This window comes from Podarcis cretensis, assembly GCF_951804945.1.
Source record: "Podarcis cretensis genome assembly, chromosome: 9".
Lineage (NCBI taxonomy): Eukaryota > Metazoa > Chordata > Lepidosauria > Squamata > Lacertidae > Podarcis > Podarcis cretensis.
Window position 1 is genome coordinate 6,446,824 of NC_137178.1, and position 26,403 is coordinate 6,473,226.

The window sequence follows — 26,403 nt, forward strand, 5'->3', positions numbered from 1 at the left end:
AGCTAAACCACAAGCCCAAGTTTGGACAACATGCTACGCAAACTATGACTTAAGCTTAGTACAGCACAGAAGCAAAACTGCTGCCATCTCCCCTCCAACGGCCCACATATTTGCAGTAAGCCATTGCTTGGCTTAGTATAGCATGTCATGACACTATCAAACAGGTAGAAAGATGGGAAAGGAGAAAACATTCTTAAGAAATACTTTAACAAACAATAATCCCTTAAAACCCTTCTTTACCTTGAGATCAAGTCATATGCAACACAGATCAGAACCACATCAAAAGGCTCGTGACACCTCATGGTTTAGAGTAAACCATATTGAGAATCTCCATATATTCCAGGAAAGGGAACCTGGCCTCTGCCCAAGGAACTCTACACTCTCTCACTAATTTCTACCAGTAAAGTTCTTCTCTTTGGTTTGCTACAGCCCAAAAAACAATTTGGTTTTTTAAATAAAAGAATTGGGATATTTCTGACTTCCAAGTTAAGCTTGGGTGTATCTGGTCTGTTCTCATTCTTTGGGGGCAGGAGGAGGAAGAAATGAAAATAGAGGGTTTCAAACAGGAAAGCTTCCGATGCTGTATAATTACCCAATACAGGCAGCATGCAAATCCTTGCAGTGTCAGACCTACAATGACTCTCACACATTCGAGAGGTTCATTTTCAAAATGAATAATTAGCAGGGACAACTCACAGATTGGGTAGATGGCTCCTTTGAAAGTTCACCACAGCAGAAGGAACCAACTCTACTACCAACTGTTGAGTTTTTGCATATTACAATTAAAAAGGCACCCAGCCAGCTCACTGCCAGGTAGGGCAAGGATGCCAGTCATCTGACAGCCAAATATGGCCAACTAATCCTATTACTGTATTTAATACTTAGCATTTATAGAGCACCTTCAAAGACCTACACCTTCAAATACCTGCAGTTCTTTACACAGAATGCTTAAGAGCATCCATGTGTAAACGTTATCTTATTTTATTATATTGTGGAGTAATCTTCAAATATCTGAACGGCTGCCCCATGGAGGATGGAGTAAGCTTGTTTTCTCCTGCTCCAAATGCTAGGATCTGAACCAATGGCTTCAAGTTACAAGATATCAGATTCCGACTCATCAAGAAGAACTTTTTGGTGATAAGAGCTGTTCAACAGTAGAACAGACTCCCACAGAAGTTGGATGGCCATCTGTCATGTATTATTCAGTTGAGATTCCTGCACTGCAGAGGGTTGGAATGGATGATCCTTGGGGTCCCTTTCAACTCTAGGATTCTATCTAATAGCACTGGTAGGAAATCTTGCTTTCCAGACTTCAGGACCACCCATCTGCACACAAACTTTTAGAACCACAACCTAACTCTCCCTAAAAAGCTTGTTTTGCCCTTTCATCTTCCTAGTTAAGCTCCACAACACAGCCTTCCTTGCTAGCTTTCTGAAAAGGAACACAACTCCAAAGATTTAGAGATGAGGAACATGTGGCCCTCCACTCCAGATGTTAGATTACAACTCACATCATTCCCAACCCCTGGCCATGCTGGCCAGAGCTAATGAGGAATGGAATCCAACAACATCCAGAGGGCTATAGGTTCCCCATCGGTGGTTTAGGCAGAAATATGAGGTCACAAAAGTGGTCATCTCAGCAGTATAGAATACAAGTGTGGAGGACAGAGGATTACTACTGAGACCATTCTATTGCACTTGCCCTTTGAACTGGCATGGCATTTTCTTCTTGATGAAATGCTCTGAATGACTTGAAGGTCAGTGCCACCAATAAATCTGGTCCAATAAATTAACACTTTTAATTAATTTAAAGGGTAGGGTGATCATCATGCAAGTCAATCATCTGAGGCATCCATTTTCTCCATACCTTTTTTTAATGTGGGAAAAGAAAACCTACCCAAAAAATTCCATTGGCATACATTATGAAGACAACACAATCAGAGTATCTTGCATCCAAGAGAATCAAGTCTTAAGCTGCCACATGTTGGGGGAGATAAGACTCAAAAATGTAATGATGATTCTGTTAAAGCTTCAGAAACAAAACAGCCCAAATTCCTTGCTTTTAAAGTTTTAGGATCCTCAAGCCTACGGAAGGGTATTTCTTTTTTTGCGGGGGGGGGGGATGGAGTTAGTATAACAAGGCAATACTAAATTATTCTTGAAAATTAAAGCCTGGTTCTCATGCACTTATATGAGAAAAGTGGGAAAGGCTGTAAAAAGCTTAGCAGAATCTCACAATAAAATTAAATCCAGACAAAATCCTCACAAGTAAAAATCCTGCTTGTTTTGTCACAGATGTCATATCAATTTCTCTCCTCGGTCCTGGAGAAAAATCTGCTCTGGGAAATTAAACATACAGCAATATACAATCCATCCATGCAGCTGTAAAGAGTTAATCTCCTCCAGCCAACTGCCAGGTATATTCTCCAATATAATCAAACCTACCTAATCTACAGTGTGTCCAGACATTATAGCTGTATATCTGCATGGCTTTGGTGGAAACCAGATCTGCTATCATATCTGTGCCACTGAGTGATTAATTCCATTGTTTTGTTCTGACCTAGATGAACACATACATGAAGACATTTTGAAATACTGAATAGATATGTATTGCTGAATCCTCTGAAAAGTTCCTCCTGGGAGACTCTTGAGAATTTATCTGTGGCTTCCAGCTTAATGCATTATATTTCATATGGATAACAATGGTGGTTGAGCAGGATAAAGAAGATGGTTAATCTGAAGTCACTAAGGATGGAGTAGGTACATGGGGCAAGAAAAATAATACTTACAAAGGATAAGTTGCCAGAAACAGCTTTGGTGATCTGAGCTTCAAAGCAATGATTTTCAAATTGTGTTCCAGGGAATACTAGGGTTCCTCAGGAGCTCATCATGATTTATCTACTGAAAATAACAGCACTGGGGGTCATGTTTTCCTGAAAGGCAACTCACCACCACACTTCCACTTCTGCAGCCACAGCAACATTCTAGGACAGTGGCTCCATAACTTTTTGCATAGATCACTTGAAAACTGCTTAGGGTTTTGGCGGGCTGCCTAAAATATTTTCTGCCTGTTGGAGCAACTGCAATACATTGTGCTAGACGCTGCATGAATTTCAATTGCATTTCTATACTTCTTTTATCTTTGCATTACAGTTGGTAGTCCATAGAATTAAAATTGTAATACAATAAAATACAATCTAATAAATAAAAGAAGCCTTAAAAATACAATTAAAAAACAATATAAATATTTAAGGTGGACCTGCTGTAGAACACCTGAATGAAACTCGCAGACCGCTGGTGGTCTGCAGAATGAAAGTGAATGAAGTCCTACAAGAAAGGTCCAGGACCCTCTAGTCACCTGAATATGTTGCCCATAACTCTTTAAAGAATCATTTTAAATAAACACAAATCGCAGTAGAATGGGTTCCTTAAACACAGAAAATTTGGAAGCAAGATCCCAAGTGGCGGCGACAGGTACGTACTATATATCAGATTATGTCTGCCCCCTGCCAGAAACATGCACCCTACTGTCTAAATACAAAATCCTCCCTCCATATAAAAATAGCATGTCAGTGTTCTATGTCCTGGTCATGCCATTTTCCTGTGTATAGAGAGCATGGGTAAACATGCATCTCCACAATATGTGTCCTGAAACTCTTCATCCCCTTCTGGAGCTGAAATGTAGACTATTTTGCAAAATCTAGGGCATACATAATTGATACTTGCAACACTATTAACCAACTTGTTTTGTTGGCTGCAGCTCCATTGGATACCAAACTAAACGAGCCATTAAAAGGACCCACTGGATCCTTCCACTTCCAAGTTGCTGTACAGTGACCAGCTTACCACCTCAGGCCTAGTTTGGAAAAATGGTGGGGAGGCAGGGGTCAGAATCGGAATGGGAGAAATCACTTTATAGTGTCCTACCATTAACCAGCAAACACAGAAATCAGAAACACTGAATCAATGCTTTAAAAAATATCACTGTCCCTATGAGATAGCAGAGTTCTCTTTTGGAAAACAGATGTGCATTACGATTCCCTTTTAAAAACAACACCACAATGCAGTGTAATTGCCCGTAGTGAATGCACAGCAGACATCACCCCTGGGGGGGGGGTTATCCTAGAGCTTTCTGCTGGTTGTATCAACTTACATGTTTTCCCTTGTTTCAAAACACTCTACCTTCCCCCAACCCATACACACCCTTCCCCGAGAGGCCTTCCTGTTGGCTCTCCACTCAAAACAAAACCTCACACACAGGAATTCCACAAGAGTCATCGAAGCTTAAGAGATGAATGCAACATTTCACTAGTTTCCCCCTTAACCAACAACAAACCCTTTCTGTGGCTGCAATCCTAAGGACAAACTGGGAGCCACATTACACTGAGCATAGCAGGACAGATGCATTTCCAAGGCATAGTTCTAAGGGCCAAACTAAACATCAGGAGGGAAAGAAAGGCAGAGGCAGCTATGGGAGACTGCCCACTTCTTCATAACAGCAACAGGAGGAGGGAATTATATTTAACCCCCAAGATGCTGTTTGCCTCCTAGAGAAAAAATATAGGCCTCCTTGGAGCAAATATCACTCTAGGGGGACTTCTAACTGATAAAATCATGCAGTAGAAAGGATTGCACACACTTTCCTTCTCTGCTCCAAACAAAATAGGCAGCCCCCCATCTGCATTTCCTTTTTAAATAAAAACCCACACATACGCCTACATTTCCTTACACACACATGAAATTTATCACAAGCAATCTTATATAACATGGGTAGGCATACTAAGGCCTAGGGGCCGGATCCAGCCCAATCGCCTTCTAAATCCAGTCCGTGGACGGTCCGGGAGTCAGCATGTTTTTACATGAGTAGAATGTGTCCTTTAATTTAAAATGCATCTCTGGGTTATTTGTGGGGCATAGGAATTTGTTTATTCCCCCCCTAAAAAAAATATATAGTCCGGCCTCCCACAAGGTCTGAGGGACAGTGGACGGGCCCGCTGCTGAAAAAGTTTCTAACCCCTGCTATATAACATGCACTTTTGGTCATGAGGCAGCCAATTCCTCCTTTGGTAGTACCACTTGCAAGCAGGGTGAGCAGATTAATGATCCACAGGCCAGAGGTTCCCACCCGTGGCCTAAGCACGCTGAGCATCTTGGACAGAACTAGGTCAATGAGGGGGTGGTCAGGATTCAGAGGTTGGCTGCCAGGACATTTTGGTCTAACCACACCCACATATGCAAAAGAAGATTCTTTCTTGGCACCCCGCCTTGACCTCTGAACTAGCCAATGGCATATAGATATCAGGTGATGGATAGGTGGCAGCCCCAACCCACTGTCAAAGTTGTGCACTTCCCCACCCTGATGTAAAGGAGTGGGGTTTATAAATGCTATCAAATTACAATTTAGGCTTGGTACACTTCTCCCAGGTGGGGCACAGAACTCCTGAATTAGGAGGTGGTTATGAATACCTGGACTGTGGGAATCATCAGCTGTTCCTGGGGGGATGATCACTCCATCTCGGGGGGGGGGGCTGCAGTCTCCCATAAGGTAAAGGTAAAGGTACCCCTGCCCGTAGGGGCCAGTCTTGACAGACTCTGGGGTTGTGCGCCCATCTCACTTAAGAGGCCAGGGGCCAGCGCTGTCCGGAGACACTTCCGGGTCACGTGGCCAGCGTGACATCGCTGCTCTGGCGAGCCAGAGCCGCACACGGAAACGCCGTTTACCTTCCTGCTGGTAAGCGGTCCCTATTTATCTACTTGCACCCGGAGGTGCTTTCGAACTGCTAGGTTGGCAGGCGCTGGGACCGAGCAGTGGGAGCGCACCCCGCCGCAGGGATTCGAACCGCCGACCTTTCGATCGGCAAGTCCTAGGCGCTGAGGCTTTAACCCACAGCGCCACCTGCGTCCCTTAACCGCAGTCTCCCATAAAAGCATTTAATATTCCTTTCCCCCAGTTGGCAGTAATGCATGTACACTAAAAAAAAGCTCTGCACATTTGCTTGTCAAACTGATGAGATACACCAGGCTGCTCCAGAAGGAGGTGAGAGTTAATGAGAAATTATTTTCAAAACCTCTCCCTTTTTAAAAAAATAAATCCTTCCCTCCTTGTTCAAGAAGTTTAATAGCATTTAAATGGAGCAGCCCTTTGTACACAGGTTAGGATGCATGCTGATAACCACGGACACTCGTCTGCTACACATGGTTGCATATACTCAAGCAGCAGTGAGCGCAAGAACTGCTCCCCTTGCATGGACTAGCAAAGTTTCCTTAAGTTTCCTTTATTAAATTACCAGAATACCAATGTGAAGTCGCAATTATAAGGAGATGCCAAACTGGACCTGCATGTGACCTGCACCATAATCTGCTTTATAAAGGTCCCATTCATAGAATGTCCTCACAGTTGAAAACAAAAGAGAACCCGCAGCTACCCTACAGGACATTTAGGCCAAGGGAGGATCCCATGACTGTCAAAAACAGACAGTATATGGTTGTTAAGCATCAGCAAAGCAGGGAAAAGGCCACACCTCTGTGTGCTCCCATTCTGTACTTTTTAATACTAACTTGCATCAGTAGAAAGAGAGCAGGCATTTTTGCCTTTCGGTATGTCCTACAGACAAATCTAGGCAACCTCTCTCCAATGTGGACAAAAAACCTCAAGGTGATAGAGACTAAAAAGATCATGTCTGCTCTTTTTATTCTGTTGGCAAGCAGAAGTCACTTTCATATTCCTGTAATGCTATCTAATTTACTGGCACTTGTTTTAATAAGTGATTTTGTGGTACTACAGATAAAATCCAATTTGCCAAACACATCTAAAGTACTGGGATTTCTTATGCATATGTGTGAACTGATGACACTATGTTGAAATCCATTATAATGAACAGCAGTATAAGACTTTTTCATCATCCCAATGCTAGTTAGGAATAGGGTCCCTGCTCAGACATGACACTCACTGGGTAAATTTGAGCCAGTCCTCTATCTCTCAGCCTAACCTACCACAGGTTTGCTGTAAAGATACGTGGAGAAGTAAAAGAGCCACATATGCTATCTTTGGAGGTAGAATGGAATTAAGACTATTTCAGTAGAAAAGTTCACATCAGCTACAAAAGGTCAGAACTACACCCCAAAGAGTATTACCTGTGAAATGAGATAGACTGCTGATTCAGAAACATTTCCGCTTGCCTATTGGTGGTAGCAGTCACAGTATTAATTGGATTTATTCATCACTTGTAACGAAATGTCTCAAAGCAACTTACAATGATAAAAGCCTATATAGCAGAAGGTATTTTAAAATTTGTCAACAATACGCTGGTCTGGTTTGCAAGCAATCCTGCAAAACTACAGAGGCAGTGTGAACTTTACTGAGGGTGGACCATGAACCCCAGAACTCCACATTGGTCAACAATGCCCCCCACTCCAAATGCAGAATATGTACCTATGCAACAACCACAACAGAAACAACTTAAAAGTCCATAATATGACTGGAAAACAAAACACATTGCCTCAGTCTGGCCTGAACAGAACTGGCAAGTATTACACAGATGCATAAAAATGGCATAAGCTTATTAAAGGGTAAGCTTATTAAATGGCTAACAATAAGCACTCCTGGTTTCCAGTCGTAAGGCACACACAGTTTCAACTGCCTGGCTTTCATGACAAATAAAAAAGTTAAATCAGTCAATACACTGAATGCACATGCATTTCCTGTGCATTCTGATCAGGATCAGAAAAGGAGCCCAATGAACCCGGCTGCTCTTTTTGCCGACAGCAAATCCACTGGAAGCTGGACACTAGCTGCACTATGAACTAGAGGTGTATGCACATTTAATTCTTAAACCCATTTATCTTTGATGCAGCTGAAACTGTAACTCCTATTCACGTTCAGAAATTTAAGACAGATTGTTTTTGCTAGCAAATTTCAAATACTTTCCCTCTAGAAAGACTAACCTGAAGCTTTTTTTCCACAAAAGCAAAAAATAAATAAAATCCCCAACAATTCCTGCCGTTGCATCTGTTGAATTGTTTTGTAGCACTAAGCATGGCAGGTTCTAGTGATCCATGCACGCCATCCGCTCCCTTCCCATTATGCCTCTCTCTTCTAGAAATCCCCAGACAAAAAACAGAAAAGAAAACCCACAAGCATTTTCACAGCATCCGGTACATTCTCAAACTTTCCCAGAGCTGGAGGGAGAGAGAAAAGTGGTTACCAATTCCTAACCTAACACAGAAATTCAAGCATTGGAAGAACACTGAATGCAGCATAGTTTAGCCCCAGAGGCCCCTGGCAGGGCCAGACCCATTCAGTTTACAACAAAAAGTCAGCACATCGTAACAAATCAAGTATGGAAATAGACAACATTAAAATGGGCCAGAATTCCTTTCACACCAATATCTGCTGCTCCCAGGTTTTAATGTCATTCTATATTTAGCATGAGAAAGAGAGAAAAGAATCACTCCCTTCCTTCCTGTCATTTTTTCCATCCCTGGATGACACCCCAGAATATAAAAAAAATAAGTCAATTACATCTGAACTGGACTTTTGCTCCGCCCAGTCAAGCACTACTAACTGTAAGCGGTGCAGGCTTCTCTACAATTGTCTGGAAGGAACAGTACATGGGAGTACATCAGCACATGTGTATGTGCACACACAGCGAGAACTAGAAGACTGTCCTCACCCCTCGACAGGTTTTGCTTATGAGTGAAAACTTGATCCAAGATGAAGAGAAAGATATGATGAGGGAGTTGTGAAGGGCAACAGCTGAGATGTGGGGATGGGCCATAGCTCAAGAGCAGAACATCTGACTGTATGTAGAAGGCCCCAGGTTCAAATCTCAGCATCATGTTTTGGACTGGCAGAGATTCCCTGCTCAAAATCTTGGAGAGCTGCTGCCAGTCTGTGTAGCACCTACCAAACTAGATGGACCCAACAGTCTGACTCAGCATAAGGCAGCTGCTTGTGTGCCAAAAAGAATGACGGAAAATGCGAAGCCATAACTAAATCTAGTTTTGTCACTTCTGTGACCAACTAGATTCCTAGCCCATCACTCTTACACACTTATGCCGTTTTGCCCTTGATCCAATGCCATTACCGTATTTTTCGCTCTATAAGATGCACCAGACCACAAGACGCACCTAGTTTTTGGAGGAGGAAAACAAGAAAAAAAATATTCTGAATCTCAGAAGCCAGAACAGCAAGAGGGATCACTGCACAGTGAAAGCAGCAATCCCTCTTGCTGTTCTGGCTTCTGGGATAGCTGCGCAGCCTGCATTCGCTCCATAAGATGCACACACATTTCCCCTTACTTTTTAGGAGGTAAAAAGTGAGTCTTATAGAGCAAAAAATACGGTATATTGCAAAAAGGTAGTGTTCTCAACCACCAAAAGAATCCAGTAATTCCAAAACTTAGTTTGCAGTGCATGTTTTGTTTCTATTGCCTACTGTGTCTTTCATTTCCATACCTATGCATAGGTACCATATATATTGGTCATACAATGATAGGACCCTTCCAGGAATTTCGAGGCAACCTCCACAATTAACTGTAATAAAAAGCAACACAAGAGGAAAACCCCTTACGCATTTCCACAAACGAGGTCATTGTTTCCTTTATAAAGCTAAGGCTTGTTCTCAACCAAGTTTCACTTTCAAGGTGGTGGTTTGGATGAATAACAAATGATAGTCCATTTCAGCAGCTTTCAAAATAGCATGGAATTGGTGTGTGTTAGAAGTAGTTAGTCCAATAAGGTCATATTAACCATTCTGGAGCCACTGAGAACCACATAAATACAAGCTTCGTGAATGCTTCGAGAAGGTAAATTGACTGGAAGATGGGCGTCCTGTGTACATGTTAGTGTGGTGAGTGCCGTACATAAATCAGGATGTGCCTCGGCAAGAGATAGGGCAAAAAGAGAAGGAATGATGCTCCTATTCCTGGTTATGGGTGGGAGAGATTATGGTAAGTAATGGCAGGGAGAAAGAGATATAGTTGGAGATGGGTGGGGCCCAGATGGCTGGGGACCATACCTCTCCCTAATCCTCCATCCCCATTGCAGTTATTTGGTGGGCAAGCTATTGAGTCATTTCCCTGACTCTGTTTTTGAAGTGTGCTGCTATGTTTCTGCTTTTCTGGGATTTGATTGTTTCTTCTGGTATTATATTGTTATTACCTGCCCTCCATCCTAAGGTGCCAGGGTGGGTGACAACAACTAAAACACAAAATTGAAAGCAGTTTAAAACAACTTACAATCACAGAAATATGGTGGGTGCTAAAATATGCATCTCAAGCATCAAAAGCCAAGGGCAAAGAGACGCTTATAAGTTTGTTTGTTGTACGTAGGGTGCCTTTGTCATTGTTGTTGTTCTAAACCACTTAAGAGACTGTTCTGGTATTAAGTAGCATCTAAATATATGAAATAGGTAAACGAACCTTAAGTAACTACTACTCACCTGCTGGGAGTAAGAATTACTTTCAGAAGGCTACATAAATAATGTGTATATTCAGGCATGCTAGTAATTTTTGTAGAATAGTAGTTTTTGTAGGCTTCTGTGCTACGATACCTTGGTTCTCGAACGGCTTTGTTGCCGAATAAATCTGCTCCCGAACACCACAAACACGAAAGTAAGTGTTCCGGTTTGCAAACATTTTTTGGAAGCCAAACATCTGCCGTGGCTTCCGCTTGAGAACAGGAAGCTTCTGCAGCCAATCGGAAGCTGTGCCTTGGTTTTTGAATGGTTTCAGGAGTCAAACGGACTTCCAGAATGGATTACATTTGAGAACCAAGGTACCACTGTACTAATCATATGGCTGTTGCCTATATGATGCAGGGTTTCAGGCAGGGAACTGGTGTCCCTCCAGATGTTGTTGGATTTCAAATCCCATCAGCCTCAGTTAGCTTGGCCAGTGGGTAGGGATGATGGAATCTTTAGCAGTTAGTCCTTCAACATGTGGAGGGCACCATGTTGGCTACCCTATGTTCTGGGGGGGGGGGGGAATGAAGCAGATTACATGAAGGGAAAATCCAGAGGGGAAGGGTGATGGGAATCATTATACTATAATCTTGCCCAGGACTATATGAGTCTACCCCATTAGGCGCTCTGCCTTTTGTGATTCTTCCATATAGCAACAGGTGCAGAATTGATCTTTTTCTCTCAACCCTATTCTTGCACTATGTAGTCTAACTCAATAAAAGGCAGTTGCATATGTTCAATAGGGCAGTATGGGAAAGGCAAGGCTTTTCTAAAGATGCCAAATCACCTTTCCCCTAAGGGATCATACTAGGCTGGAGGAATTACACTTAGCAAAAAAAGAGAGACGTTTCCATTTCTAAGCCACCCTGTCCCTAGAGCTTGGGAGAATGGTGTCAACATGAAAACACAAACATTGCATGCAGAGTTGAGGCACACAGAAAGCTGGAAGACAGGATGAGATTTTGATGCCAGGGCAATAGTGAGGGTGTAATTTGGCAAGCCACATTTTAGAAATGTCTACGTCAGGAAACCTTACTATGGTATGTGCCTTAGAAAATCATGGTAGGTGCCTTAGAACACACATAAAGCACAGCAAACCAGCCCATCTAGTTCTTATGCTTTGGGAGATGGAAAACAACCCAGTGTTCTTTAATCTTGCATCCCCAGATATTAGGCTACAGCTCCCATCACCCCTGACCATCAGGTAACCTTTTCTAGGATGATGAGAGTCCAACAATATCTGGAAACTAAAGTTGAAGAGCACTGTTCTCATTAGCTGGTTCAAAGGGGCTTCTAAAGTGCTATCTTGTCCAGTGATTTGAAAGGGGCTTATGAAGGCCCTTGCATGCAAAAAAAAAAGGTCACCTGATGTCATTCTAACATCACACTGACATCAGGTAATTGGCAGGTGAGTGGAGACTCCTACACCTGTCAGACGTGACCCATGAGAGGTGGAGGAGATAATGATCTAGCCTGTTGGCCAGATCAGGAACTATTGCCCTATACTTTTGAGGACAAGCGAACATGTTTACTCTACAGTGAATGCTATAAAACCTGGCTTGTAAGAGCTACTTTGTTGGTCACCAGTGCTGAGTCCAGAGGTGCCTCCAGATGAACAGATAAGGAAGTCCCTTGTAAACTGGAAGCTGGGTTCTCCTCCCCCCCCCCATCATCAATCCATCAGTGTACCATTAGCCTGCATATGTTAGCCATTAATATTTTTTTTGAGATAGTAACGTTTGATTTATTTATTCACAAAGCAACTATGAACTAATCAGACTGTGGATAAAATGTGAAAGGCGACATCCGGTTTGCCAGGATGTGAAGAGAGATCAGCAACAACTGTATTTGATACACAAGAGTTTTTCACTGCTTAAAACTGATATACTACAGAAGCAGTGCAACCGTTTTCTCTCATTCATACAAGCAAGAACTACCCCAAGTTCCACAATCCTGACAGAGTGAGCATTTGTGTCACAATCTCTTACAATCAAAAAGGCATTTTGCTGAAAACCATTACAGCTGTTCGTGAAGCCCTGTAGATATAAAGCGCTGGTTAAGCCACATCTACTAAGCACACTCAGAACCAAGACGTTTCCGGGAAAGACAGGGCCTTTAATAAAGTCAGAAGACACGACAGCTCGTATGTCACCACCTTGGATCTGCAATATGTCTCCAGGGGCCTAGATCTTTTCCGGAACATCAGCTTCGGAGAGAATAAGCCAGATTTCATCCTGCTATGAAATACAGCCTGCCCGAACAGCTACTTTGGGGATCAGGAGGGCCCGCATTTTCTTAAGCTATGCCTTAGCCCATACTATAAATACTCCCTTTAAGGAATTAATTTAATATGAGGCCAGGAAAACAAATACCTTTATATCCACTCAGTGAAAACACCCCTCAGTGAAAAAGGTAATTCTAATTGCATATTGCATTATTAGTACATTTCTGCCTGTTTCTCAGATACAAGCACATTCCCTTCCCTTTTCTCTCACATTCCTGTAGATCCATCTGAGAACAAACTGAGGGCATGTTGTTAAATATGAGCATTTTACAAAGCACAGCTGAATCTCCCCACTTTCCATTACGAAAACAGGTATGGCCTCCCAATTTTAGGCTGAATGGTTAAACCGGAATAATTTTTCCTCCTTTACATTTCACCATATAACCAGTAATCCAGTTAAAATAACATTTGCAGCCCACCTGTCCATACGCACTTAGATTATGTGTCGCAGGTCAGCAGGCCTAGAAGCAAAATAAGCCAGCTCTCCAAAGTACAGCAGCTTAACTATTTGCTGCTGGCTAGCAGGCAAGTAACTCAGGCAAGACTGAGATAATTAATGCTGGATTTTGAAGTCGTTTATTTAATTTACTTCTATGCTGCCTTTCCACAGTGAGCTGTGCCCAGGGTTGTGCATTATACTAACTATATTAGCCCATGCATCTGACTACATACCACGAAATTTGTTCTGTCTGAACTTTGAACAATTATAGCTACAACTTGCCATATGACCATCACCTATGCTATAATGTGTAACACACAGCCCAATGGTAGAACATCTGCCTTGCATGCAGAAGGTTCAATCCCCAGGATCTCCAGCTAGAGCTGCACGAGATCCTGGCCTGAAACCCTGGAGAACTGATGCCAATCCTGAGTCAGAAAGACCAGAGGTCCGACGTATCATAAAACAGCTTCCTATGTTCTTACCTAGCACAAATAAACCTCTGTGCACATTTATCCCAGCAATCCGTGATATAATAAGAGCATGCTCCAATCCAAAAGGTGGTTTACTCAGCAATCAGTGCCAACCGCTTCATGTGCTACTTTAGCCTCTAAAATTGCGCCAATTGGTTTACTTGTGAAATTTAGATGTGTACACACCTTACATCTATTCAAACAATAATTATAAAACAATTATGAATATAATTACATAAAATGGAGATACAAGCTGCTGCACCCTAAGGATGTAGGTGTATTTTAGTTTTAGCTAGTTAGGCAAATAAAGTGAACAGGTAGAAAATGAAAGCAATATTTTAGTGAACCAAGTTTAATCATCAGGTTTTAGAAACAGTAATTCAGGTTTTTTCACTATCATACATCATCATAAGAAACCCTTAATTTTGGAGAAAGTCCAAAAGGCAATGTAATTGAATGGTAATATTAGCACAACATTTTTCTACAAGGAAGTTGAGCTGAAGGCTCATTATGCCTTCTAACAGCAAACTCAGGTGGCCGGGTTCTGGCAAGAGGAAAATTTAAGTTTTGTCTGGGTGAAGCAGGATATGCAAAAGTACAACACCTTCATTAAAAACAACAACAACAACCCCAAAGCAGGCCAGTGTGGACTGAGCATGCTCAGTAGCCTCCAAGCCCAAGAATGTTTTGTGTCAGATGGGAGAAACAATCAAAAAGCAAAGCACAAAGGGAAGAGTGGGGAGAAGGCAATGTGAATTGTGATGCTTGAGCCCTTTGCAGTTCATAGCATCATATAGGATAGCATGACTTTCTGAAAGCGCTTCTATTGGTGAGTTATATACCAAACATTTGTTGCAGATTCTGCTTCTACTCACTTTGAATAAAGCATGTGCAGAAGCAGGGTGTAAGTGTTACAGTTAGCATCAAAGTTAGCTATCCCAAACCCATTTTTATTTCATTCATGTCCTCATAAACAGTAGTTCCTTGAAAAGTCCAGAATAACTCTTTGACCCTAAAGCTTCACGGCTTTCCATTCTGCAATTTCACAAAATTCAGAAAGCAGAAGGTCTTCATGGATTGAGAAGTTTCTCTGCTTTTACACACTGGAAGTTTATTTCAAATAAGAGCAAGTGAGTCTAGGAGCTTGAGGCTGTATTGGCCATTGCCACCATGTTGCAGGAACAACATGCTTGAGAGGCTCCTAGTTTGTTCGTTTTTTTGTTTTTAAGTCATCCAAGCATACAAAGTAGCACTGCTATTTCCCACTAAAATTATTCTCTTTCCATCCTGGAGCTAAAGCCTTTTAACAGAGTAACAAGTTAACAATGTAACTCATAACAATATCTTGAAACACTGTATTTCACAACCCATTCTGAAAAGCCATTGATCTACAGAGAGGCATTAGTCCATCTATTGTCTCTATAATGAAAGGCAGTGGCTCTTCAGTCAGGAGACTTCCCCACCCCTGTGTATTCATCTTATGACATTTGCATGCTGTCCTACAACATAAAGTTCTCTGGGACCGAATATACATTCCACAGCTGTGATGTATTATCTACTTGCAGAGGAGCACCGCAAGGTGCTTATTGCACACAGTGTCTATGAGGCTGAAGGTCACCTCCTAATGTGAAGGGACCAGGGCTCAATAGCAGAGCACATTTATTGCATGCATGCATAAGGTCCTAGCACTGATCCCTGGAAATCTCCAGCAAAAGTACCATGTTATCTGCTGGAGACCCTGAAAAGCTGGTGCCCATATGAGTAGACCAGGGGTCAGCAAACTTTTTCAGCAGGGGGCCAGTCCACTGTTCCTCAAACCTTGTGGGGGGCCAGACTATATTTTTCGGGGAGGGGATGAACAAATTCCTATGCCCCACAAATAACCCAGAGGTGCATTTTAAATAAAAGGACACATTCTACTTTTTACATAACACACTAATTCCCAGACCATCGCGGGCCGGATTGAGAAGGCAGTTGGGCCGGATCCGGCCCCTGGGCCTTAGTTTGCCTACCCATGGAGTAGACAATACTCAAGTAGCCTGTGCTGGTACAATCCTACGTTCCAACAAGGAGACAAGAAAGGGCCTGTAAACCTGAAGGGTACTTCTTCAAGCATGTGGAGGAAGAACAGAATATCTAGTCTAACAATGACCTCAGGAAGCAGAACAAAAGCCACAGCAAGGGGCATTTTCTAAACCCAGTTCCACCACTATCACCCAAATAGAGAAGTGTTATGCCAATATATCAACCACAGTGTATTGGGGGGAAGATGACATTGTAGAAGGGGATGAGGAGAGGGACACAGACATTAAAGACTCTCCTCCATTAAACTCAGCCCTTAAACAGAGATCAATATGCATTTATTGATTCAAGCAAATGGAGACAGAGTGAGGAAGAATAACTGCTGAAGCAAGTAACATGAAGAGGGTATTCTTCTCCTGAAGTGTTCAGAGCATAACATTGTGCATGAAACCAATTAATAAGCTAAACATAATTTCTCATTTATCGCATATGGAAAAAATAAGCTGCATAAATAAAAAGCAAGAGGAGGTTAAACCTGTAGCCCTATGCACACTTTCCTAGGAGTAAACACCAGGGAGACTTCCTCCCAAGCAAGCAAACTCCCAAACCCTATTCCACAATTAAGATAGAAAGAGGGGGAGGAGCCTGGGCATCCATCCTCAGGAATCTTTTTTCCAGTGGCTGGGTGGGGGGGGGGGGGGGACCCAGAAAGGGGGAGGAGGAGGAGAAAGGGCAGGCCAGCTTTCGACTCTCAAAAAGAGAGGCCTGTATATTGCCTGTATGTTTTACCTCATATCTCAGCTTCCACAAACGCTAGAAACTGTGAGCTGTACCCAATGCTAGTCACACTCACAACAGACCCACTTGAACTGCATGGGCATAACTTAGGTTCACTAAGTTAGTCATGCTCATGCATTTCAATGGGTCTACTCTAAGTAAAAAGTTAGTTGAATACAACCTTAAAAAAAACCTGTGGGTTGTACCCAATGCTAGCCATACTCAGAACAGGCCCATTTGAAATGCATAGGAATGAATAATTTCACTTCACTGTAAGGTTCGCCATGCCCATGCATTTCAGATGGGTCTACTGTATTCTGAGTAAAAAGTTACTAGGATGGAAGTATTATTATTATTAAAAGAAAGCTGGCAATCTCGTTTGGGTGGGAGCAATTTGGGGATTATAGTTCATTGGAGGGGCAATCTAGGGGGGGTACAGTAATAGCTCACTGGGGTGAGGCCAAACTGGTACAACACATTGGAGGAGCAATTTGGGGATTATAGCTCATTGGAGGGCAATTTGGGGATATTATTTTATGGGGTGGGGGCTTATTAGGTGGTGTGGTGGGGGCGACAGCCCATTTCCGAAAAATGACTGAAGGGGAGGGGAAAGCTAATAACCAACTTAACTTTCCTTCAGACACCCACACAAATATATATATATATACATATAGATCTATGTATCTACACACACATACAGGCTCACATCATAGGGGCCAAAGTGCCTTCAGCAACCGCCCCCCCCCAAAAAAAAATAATTTGAGGGGGCCAGCGCCCTTCCCCTAGTTCAGTGTTTCCCAACCTTGTGCCTCCAGCTGTTTTTGAACTACAACTCCCATCATCCCTGACTAGCAAGACCAGTGGCAAGGGATGATGGGAATTGTAGTCCAAAAACAGCTGGAGGCACAAGGTGGTAGTTGATGGGCACTACCAGTCAAATACAGTAGTGCCCCCTCGTCATGTGATTATGTGGGGCGGGGCTTCCCTGGCCCCGCCCCCCAGTATTTTATCCCAAGTCGGCCCTCTGGTATCCCCCTAAGCCCGCCCTCGCGCGCCCTGTCTGTGGGCGTGGCCAGCGGGCGTTGGGGGGCGGAGCAGGCGGCGGGATGACTCAGAGGGAGGAAGACTTACGGTTGCCAGGCGACGGAGGCCGTCGGGCGGGGGCGGCGAGGGAGGCACGCGGGGCTGGGGGTGTCGCGCTCTCTCTCCCTCTCCCTCAGAGCCCCGAGGCGGGCGGGCTCCTCCAGTCCCGGCTGCTGCTGCTGCTGCTGCTCCTCCCCTTCCTGAGCGGCGGCTCCCGAGCCTGCCCGCCGCCCTCGCCACCGCGGTGCCGCTCCATGCACGGCCAAGGCGAAGGCGACTAGCCCAGCCTGAGGTAAATTCCCGGCGGCGGAACGACGGCAATCCTCCGGGTCCCCTCTCTCCTCCTCCCGCGCTCTCCTCTTCCCCTCACGGCCGCGCCAGCTCCCTCCTCGCCCGGCTCCCTCGCCTCGCCTCGCCCGCTCGCTTTGCCCGCCTTTCCTTCCCTCACAGGAGGCGGAGGAGGAGGCCGCGGCGGCGCCGCCCCCCCCCCCGTCAAGGCCCGCCCACGGGCCGACGCTTGGAAGGAGCCCGCCGATTGGGCGGCCGAGAGGACGCCGCTGGTTGGCTGCGGCGCACCAGGGTGGCTCCTCCCACTTCCCACTTCTCGGGTTCTGCGGGCCTCGGTGGTGGGGGGCGGGGCCGCCTCTTCCTGGATTATTAGTTCGGCCGCTGCTGCTGCTGCTGCTGCTGCTGCCGCGCCACGACGGGGGCTCATTGTGATTACTATTATTGTCATGATTATTATATGTTACGCGCAGCCCCTTTGCAAGAATCGCAGCAATTTATTCATTTTATCCGTTTATTTTTCTGCTCTTGCAGCATTATTCTTACTCTAACGTTATATAAGATATTATTATTACTAAATAGTGTTGATATTAAATAGTGATACGCAACCCCTACGTCGGAATCGCAGCATTGCACAAGGCCCACTTTCTTGCTTGCAGAAGCAGCCGAATTGGGCTCATTTTTCTTCTTATAGCATTATATAATTATTTAATATGTTGATACTACTAAATGTTATTAATATTATCACACACACACCCCTTTGTAGGAATCACAGCATTGTGCAAGGCCCACTTTTTTTGGTTTATTTTTCTGCTTCAGCAGCAGTACGATGGGGGCTCGTTATTTTTATTATATTATTACTGCATTATTTTAATGAAGGATTTCTTGCTAGTAAGGAAGCTTCAGGTTGCAAGCTATGCAGCCAGATGATCCCTGTTTTACCTAGCTCTCGGTCTGTCTAGATTCACTAATTCTGTCATAGTTACAGCTGGAGGCAGCCATGCTTCCGATGTTCCATACGCAACAGAGCTCCCTCTCTACAAGCCATACAGAGTTCAGGTGACAAACATAAAGGAAACTGTTGCTCCTGGAGAGCGTCGTTTGCAAGCACAACATCCAGCCTGCTTTAGAGTTCCCCAAATTTATCTGGACAGAACTGTGGGCTGTGTGTAACGCTGGCCTCATTCAGCGCATGGACTCTTGCTTGTTAGTCTCTCACCCCTCACCCACCCACTAGGAAATGAATTTCAGCTGCATGACTGCAACCCTCACCCACTAATGAGACATGCCAGAGCAGAATGTACACTCTCTGGAAGCCATCAGTGTTGTAGGACATGCCCTGTGCATGCACAAAACTTTCTTTCATCAATAAGATTCCTTCATCAATATTTTCTAAGAATCCTCCAGAAAAACAATCTCTCAAAGGACCTGTTTATGGCCAGGGAGAAAACAATGCTGTCCAGGGTTGTAAAGACTGGAGAGAGAATAATTGGGTGCACTCTTCCCACCTTAGATCAAATCTATGCTGTCAGGTGCCATAAGAAATCTGCAGAGATAGTGCAGGGTAGTGCACACCCCGGAAATGATCTCTTTCAGTTTCTGCCTTCTGGAAGAAGGTATAGGGTTATAAAGGCCAGGACTAGCCACCTGAGAAATAGTTTCTATGCAAATGTAATTCTGGTTCTAAATGCAGCATAAGGAGTCTCTATAGTATATTGTATTTTAAAATGGTGTTTCAGAGTTTTTAGGGGGATTTGAATGTTTTATGTAGTTTTTCAATTTCATTGTTCTGTATGGGACAATGACAATAAAGATATCATATATCGTATATCATGCAACCCTCACTGAAGATTCTTCAGCTGCCAGGACCTGCTTGGTTCCCATACCATCTGTACCTGAACCACAGCTGTGTTGACTGGGGCTGATGAGACTTGCATCCCATAGCTTCTGCTCCTCCCTCTTCATTCCTCGACTGGTCCTGGGAGCCAGTGGAGCAGGAGAGGTGCAGCAGGAGGTGGAGGCATGGAAGCTCTTGGTTCTACACCAGCCTGACCTCTCTCTCTCCTCCTGCACCTGTTCTTCACTCTCCAGTCCTGCATCTTCTCTTTCCTCTGACTCTTGGCTCTTACAGGCTCCCCCAGATCATTGTTCCCTTCTTCCAAGTCAGTCCCAACCCCCTTTCTCCCAGTGCCCCCTCATCAGAATCCACCCACCACTGCTCAGTGTCCACTCAGTCCCTGACACCAGCTCTCAGACACCTCATGGCCAAAGTAGCTCTGACACCAGTCACATTGGTCTTTGCAAACTTTGCCTCCTCACCCCATCCTCTACTAACATAGGAACAGTGGGGAGCAAAGAGTTAAATCCCCTCTTGCACATCCGCTGGTGCTGATCAAGATTAACACCCACCCGTGGCGCTGTGGGTTAAAGCCTCAGCGCCTAGGACTTGCCGATCGAAAGGTCGGCGGTTCGAATCCCTGCGGCGGGGTGTGCTCCCGCTGCTCGGTCCCAGCGCCTGCCAACCTAGCAGTTCGAAAGCACCTCCGGGTGCAAGTAGATAAATAGGGACCGCTTACCAGCGGGAAGGTAAACGGCGTTTCCGTGTGCGGCTCTGGCTTGCCAGAGCAGCGATGTCACGCTGGCCACGTGACCCGGAAGTGTCTCCGGACAGCGCTGGCCCCTGGCCTCTTAAGTGAGATGGGCGCACAACCCCAGAGTATGTCAAGACTGGCCCGTACGGGCAGGGGTACCTTTACCTTTACCTTTTACCACAGCTGCTATATGGTTAAAAAAAACAAGAGAACCGCTCACATGATTCCCATCATGCCTAGTTTGGCCACCCGTTTTTTTGCCACTCCGCTCTTAGAATCCAGATACAAATCCACATGATACGTCTGTAACCCCGACAGCAGACTCAAGCTCACCCCCAGGAAACCTGCTGATGTTGCTGCGGCATTATCGCCTTGCAACACCATGTGATGACCAGCCACAAAAGCAGAAGTGGCAGCATGTGATAAAGGCAGCCCCGGAGGGTATCTTGCACTGCCAGCACTGTGGCAATTTCGCGAAGGGGTAGGGACTAAAGGTCAGTGTTCTTCTGCACTTCGGTGGTTGCCTAAAGCTGTTAGAGGTCATCAGGCGAGCCTTCCCCAAGCTGGTGCCCACCAGAAGTTTTGAACTCTGGCTCGCATCAGCCCAAGCAAGCATGGCCAGTGGCCAGGGATGAGGGGAGTGGTTGTATCCCATCTGTGGAATCATGTGACTGATAGTCCACCTGACCTTCGGTTACAAAGATTCTCATTAAAATTTCCATACTTTTGTTTTGGTCAGGGCGCATTTAAAGCCACAGGCCTAAAATCAGTTTTGGAAACTCCAACATTTTGGTAATTTGTTATTATAAATTTCCCCCTAATTGCAAAGTTTGGGACTCAAAATGACCCTGTGAAATTTGCACATTTCACCAGTGGTGGCATAGCAGTCGGAGTGTCGGAACAGGTCCTGAGTTTGGGCCAGTCACTCACTCTCAAGCTAATCTACCTCACGGGGTTGTTGCGGGGATTAAATGAGGAGAGTGAGAACCACGTAAGCCACCTTGAGCTCCGTGGAGAAAAGGGTGGGAGATAAACGCAAATGCAATGCAGTATATGAAACCAGTTAGTGGAAGTAGTCTGCAAACAGAATAATAGTAGACGGCGCAGAGTGCATCTGGTGTGGAAAATATTTCCATTAAGGTTTTCTCCTCTTTCTTTCTTTCTTTCAAAAATAATATGTGGAGCTCAGCATTTTGGCCTAACTATTGCAATGTTATACATCAAAACTCACCACCCTCCTCTGCTAGTCAGCCTTTACTGAGGTGCTAATACGGCACTCGGCTGTCTCTCTATTGAAGGTTCTAGGACAAAACATTACTCCCACCTCTACCTGTCTTTGCCCATAAGCAGAAATACTTGTATGCATCATTTTAATCCCATGCAAAGTAGGGGGTGCATTAGTATTTACAATAGTTTATTTTTCAAAATGATGAAGCTGGCCTATGCTCTCATGGTGGAATTGCAACAGAAGCAACACGCTATTGAACAATGACAGTGCATACAAAAACAGCATACACAGCAGGCTTGCAGACCATGTGGCATTGCCTCAACGGAAGGTTATTATAATTTCCAACTAAATAAAAGGCAGATAAAATTAACAGAAATGTTAATATTCATACGCTGTGTCCAAAAAAAAATCTGTTGCATCTGCTTGGCCACTATGAGTGCAGAATACTGGACTAGATGGGCCTCTGGTCTAATGGGGCAGGACTCTTCTTTTGTTCGTAATAGTTAGAGGAGTGCATCAGTGTCAAAAGTCCCAGAGCTATTAAATGATTAAAACATTTCTGGAAGCAGCTTCAGAACTGAGCTTGTGTATATACATATTTATAAAAGTTACCAGTGATGGCTTATGTGGTTTCTGGAAGAGAACTGCATTAAAATAATAATAACGCTGTCTCTTTTCTTCTAGTAACTGAGGCATCACCAACACAGAAATTCATTGCCCAGAGTAATTTAAAAACGTCGATACAGAAGATCAGCTTGGACTTTCCAAAAACAAACAAGCAAACAAACAAACACCTTACATGAGTCCAGTGGAATTTATCTGGATGTAGAGATGTGAAAGCCTTCAGAGTGGGGAAAGATAATTATTATTATTTGAATATTAAAAAAAAAAAAATTTTGGAATGAGTGAATTTTTGTTTAAAGATCAGGTTTAACTTCCTGGTGTAGTGGTTAAGAGCGGTAGTCTCGTAATCTGGTGAACCAGGTTCGCTTCCCTGCTCCTCCACATGCAGCTGCTGGGTGACCTTGGGCTAGTCACACTTCTGTGAAGTCTCTCAGCCTCACTTACCTCACAGAGTGTTTGTTGTGGGGGAGGAAGGAAAAGGAGAATGTTAGCCGCTTTGAGACTCCTTAAAGGGAGTGAAAGGCGGGATATCAAATCCAAACTCCTCTTCTTCTCAAAATGTGTAGTATGAAGATTTTTATGCAATACAATATACCATTTTCCCCATAGGAATCTGGTTAGCCACTGTGAGAACAGGAGAACAGGCCACTGGCTTGACCCAGCACACTTATGGTGTTTATGTACATAAGAAAAGCAAGCTCAAGCACAAATAATCAAGACAGATATAACTCAAGCACAGTCTATGCAGATTTTGGTTTTCTAGAAAACTCGCAGCTCCTTACTGATGTCTGCGGCGGCTCTGTCTGTCTTGCCCTCCCCAGAAATACCTCCCCTGTCCCAGTCAGATCCAGGAGCAGAACAGGGCAACACATCATCTTCCTGACTGTAACTTTCCCCCACATCTCTCCAGTTTGTGACATCATTCTTACGGCTGCATGAAGATATATTGCATCATATTAATGGGAAAGGTGAATCTGCTACCGTCAAACCAATGATACCACAAAGAACCCAGTCTGTAAAATCAACATGATTTTATTTGGGGAATGGGGGAACGACCCACCTTTTCACTGGATGGCATATGAATCCCTCCCATCCTCTGAAATTGGAAGTGGAAACCTCTTGGCCCCTTCTGCCACCTAGTGTCAGGACAGAGAATTGCATGAATGCATGTAGAATTTGTACAGTATATAAAACCCCACCTTTCCTACCAGTGGAGACCCAACACGGCAAACACCAAAGTGATGCAACAGTACAATTAAAGATAGGATTTCAAAACATATGTATTTAAAACCTTTAAGAACATGCTAAACAGTCACATACTCTCAGAGGGAATAATTTCGTGGATGCCAGATACAGCATCTTTCAGCCAAAATCAGAATGAGTGAAGAGGAACTTTGTTAAATAAAAAACCAAATAGATGTCACTGGTGTTTTATCTCTTGTTAGCCAATTTTAATTCATCTTTTTAATGTTACGTTTAATGTTATGTTTTTATATATGTTGGAAGGGTATTATTATGGAATAGGACATCCCTATTTTCATTGGAGAAATGTTGGTGGGTATGTCGCCTAAGGCCAGCCAGTGAGTTCATGGCAGAGGTAAGATTTGATGCCTGATCACTCTTGCTTCATTCCTTCCCCTGGGAGCAGGGGAGATAAACATACCAAGAAGCCTTGGCTTCCCCTTATGTCTGAACCAGGGACCATGGTTTGTTGCTTCCTGTCAAACACAAGATCAGCAAGGCAGCAACAAACCAGGTTGGCTCGCAGTTGTGGCTTGCACTAAGGGGGCTGTTGATTGGGCAGTGTGCACAAGCACGCTGCTCCTCAGTAAACCAAGATAAACCACAGTGCCCGAATTAGCGTTGCATGCAAACGAGCCAATGGCTTAACATGCATTGGATTTTTTTTAAAAAAGGCTCAAAAAACCCTTCCTCTATCTGATCTGCCACATTCTTCCATGAGGAGTTTGCATTTCACTCAGATCATCAGAACAAACTCAGCCACCACTCAAGAACAAACTGGATGCATTTCCAAGACAAACTGAACCTAGGACCACAGGCTGGAGGGGAAAAGGTAATTAGTAGCTTGTTTGCAGAGGTAATTGGCAGTTTGCTGAACTGCAGGTCTCTTTGCTAGGATTGCCAGATCGAAATACAGTGGTGCCTCGCAAGACGAAATTAATTCGTTCCGCGAGTCTCTTCGTCTTGCAGTTTTTTCGTCTTGCGAAGCACGGCTATTAGCGGCTTAGCGGCTATTAGCGGCTTAGAAAAAGGGGGGAAAGGGAAAAAACTTGCAAGAACTCACAAGATGTTTTTGTCTTGCGAAGCAAGCCCATAGGGAAATTCGTCTTGCGAAGCACCTCAAAAACGGAAAACTCTTTCGTCTAGCGGGTTTTTCGTCTTGCGAGGCATTCGTCTTGCGGGGCACCACTGTATCAAAAACAGAACACTGCAGCAGTGAGGCATGTTTTTGTTTTCTGATCTAAAGAGTTCAAAGGGGTCATTGTGTTTCTCAAATAAGGAGCCATCCATTATGTGGAACTGTAAAATTCTGGAGTAAAGAACAACGTTCCAAAATGTAGGATACCCTTTGACATCCTGAGGGTCCCCAGATGTTCTGGAGCTGCAGTCTAAAACATTTGGAGGGCCCCTGGTTGGCAAAAGCTGATATAGGAAGGTTCTTAAAATGCAAAGCATCTTACAGCTGTTCCCCCACTTTTTTGAATATTCTTAGTGGCTCTTCCTCAAAAGCTCGGCTGTCACTGCCACACCAGACAAATCCTTGAATTAAAAGTAGACTTTGCTACTGTGCATATGCAAAAATCATCCTCGGGTGACATCTGCCTCCTTCATCAGGTAGCTTGGTGCACTTGCGAATTCTGAGGACTCCCCAGAGCTGAATGAAAAAGAACAGCCCAGGGGGCCACTAGGTGGCGCATCGGAAGATGGCTGACAATAACATCTCTCCGACCCACATGAGGTAATTTGGAGGCTATGATGGGGGTAATTAGCCTCCTTACCCCCCCCCCCAGGATTATGGGGGGGGGACGGCCCTTGCCTGCTGTGCCCTATACCACCCCCGAATTTGTGGGGGTGGGGGCACTAGGCACAAAGCCCTCCTGTGGGATTTTCGGCACTCCTCGACGCCGTCCCCGATTCGCGCCGCTGGTTGCAATGATCTTTAAAAGAAATAATTAATTGCACATACATCAAGGAAAAAGGGGAGTAAATACTGCTGACAGAAGAGATCTCTGATAACAAGACAACAATAAAATACGAGAAGAACGTCAAGATACGGTAATGACTGAGGGGGGAGGGGGGGAAAAACCTGCCTCTACCTTTTTATGTGATTTAACAAGAATCCCCCTCCCCTAATGAGTCAGAAATTAAGGACTTAAGCTGTGGATTTAAGGCTGTGTGGAGATAAACTTTCGATCCAAAGCAATGTTTCAAGATGAAGCTGGAAAGCTAAGAGTTTTGGAGTGACGCAGTCAGGAAAAAATGCCGTTCGCCATTTTGTGAGGCATTGTGGGAGCTCTTGGGTCTGGGAGGAGAAAGAGAGAAATAGAGTTGTTTACATATCGTGAATCAACTCCTCGGTGGGACTTAAGAGCGACAAATGCCAAAATTTACGATGGATAAAGTGATGTTATCTAGGAAGGAGATATATGGAAATCATCTGGACTTAGTGGAGGAACGGGAAATCCACACAGGATTATTACACTTGCTATCGGCTTAAGGAGACTAACAGAAGAGATCGTAAAGGAAAAAGAGAAATTATACGAACAAGATATGATGTGGCAACACCAAGATAAGACTGGATAGAATTATGAACTTTGGACTGATTGGGACTGATTTGGACATTAACGCAGTAATAAGAAGATGATCTGAATTCCCCTTTGGATCTTGAAGTATGGGTTCCCCCAACAAAATTTAAAAATTTGGCTTTGTAATTCGGAATTTATATGATGTGATTTAATTTGATGTGATTGGCCAGTTAATAAAAATTATTTAAAAAAAATAAAGAAAGAAAAAGAAGAGCCCAAGAGAGCACCCAGGCACACACAGCCTTCAGTGGAAACTGAGAAGGCGCCACATTTTTGCAGTGCTTGAAAACAGGTCCTCCAGAAGACGA

General features: G+C 44.1%; 1 protein-coding gene and 2 long non-coding RNA genes across 6 annotated transcripts in view; 1 reads left to right on the top strand and 2 right to left on the bottom strand.

Annotated features, from left to right (window-relative positions):
* PTPRA (protein tyrosine phosphatase receptor type A) overlaps window positions 1-18,012 on the bottom strand; it is a 145,492-nt gene extending 127,480 nt beyond the window's left edge. For 2 of the 3 annotated variants that reach the window (XM_079990805.1, XM_079990804.1), the window contains exon 1: window positions 17,589-18,011. The gene's annotated coding sequence lies outside the window, so the exon portion shown is untranslated. Of the gene's footprint in view, window positions 1-17,588 lie in introns of all 3 variants that reach the window. The other variant, XM_079990803.1, reaches the window with a different exon arrangement.
* LOC307224423 lies at window positions 17,689-25,189 on the top strand. 2 transcript variants are annotated; one of them, XR_013842499.1, is made up of 4 exons: window positions 17,689-17,832; window positions 22,329-22,492; window positions 24,185-24,342; window positions 25,003-25,189. It is a non-coding gene; the product is annotated as an uncharacterized lncRNA (long non-coding RNA). The 2 variants fall into 2 exon arrangements; XR_013842500.1 differs by lacking the exon at window positions 17,689-17,832 and adding an exon at window positions 20,739-21,972.
* LOC307224486 lies at window positions 24,182-25,007 on the bottom strand. The gene is made up of 2 exons (XR_013842573.1): window positions 24,712-25,007; window positions 24,182-24,432 (listed from the first exon to the last, which is right to left on the bottom strand). It is a non-coding gene; the product is annotated as an uncharacterized lncRNA (long non-coding RNA).
* Window positions 25,190-26,403: the final 1,214 nt, after the last annotated feature.